We start from the raw sequence: 691 nt of genomic DNA, 5'->3' as shown, positions 1-691 counted from the left end.
AATGGACTATTATACAGCCAGAAAAAAGAGTAAAAATCTGATACATTCTACAACACAGGTGAACCTTGAAAACATTATGCTAAATGAAATAATGCAGACAGAAAAGGACAATATTGTATGATTCCACTTATACGAGTTATCTAGAATGGCAAACTCATACAGATAGAAAGTAGATTAGAGGTTACTGGGCTCAGAGGGGTGGGAATAGGGAGTTATTGTTTAATGGGTTGTTTGAGTTCATTTAGTGTTGCTATAACAGAATACCTGAGGTGGGTACTTTATAAAGAAAAGAAGTTTATTTGCTTACAATTCTAGCAGCTGGCAGATTTCAGATTGGGCAGCTGCATCTGGTGAGAGCCTCAGGCTCAATTCAACTCAAGGCTCAGAAGGCGGAAGGGGAGTGGGTGTGTGCAAAGAGATCAGGTGGTGAGAGAGGAAGCAAGAGAGAAAAACAGCCAGCTCTCCTGGGAACTAATTCATTCCCAGGAGAGCATTAGCTTCTCCTGAGGGATCCACCCTCAAGACTCAAACACCTCCCACTAGGCCCCAGCTCCCAACATTGCTGCCTTAGGGATCAGGTTTCAACATGCATTTTGACAGGGACAAACCACAGCCAAACCATAGCATGGGTGCAGAGTTTCTGTTTGGGATGATGAAAAAGTTCTGGAAATAGATAGTGGTGATGGTTGTG

This window comes from Propithecus coquereli, unplaced genomic scaffold (genome assembly GCF_000956105.1).
Source record: "Propithecus coquereli isolate 6110/MARCELLA unplaced genomic scaffold, Pcoq_1.0 Scaffold137, whole genome shotgun sequence".
NCBI classification, from domain to species: Eukaryota; Metazoa; Chordata; class Mammalia; order Primates; family Indriidae; genus Propithecus; species Propithecus coquereli.
The sequence above is the reverse complement of the archived record's forward strand: the minus strand, read 5'-3'. Positions refer to the sequence as shown.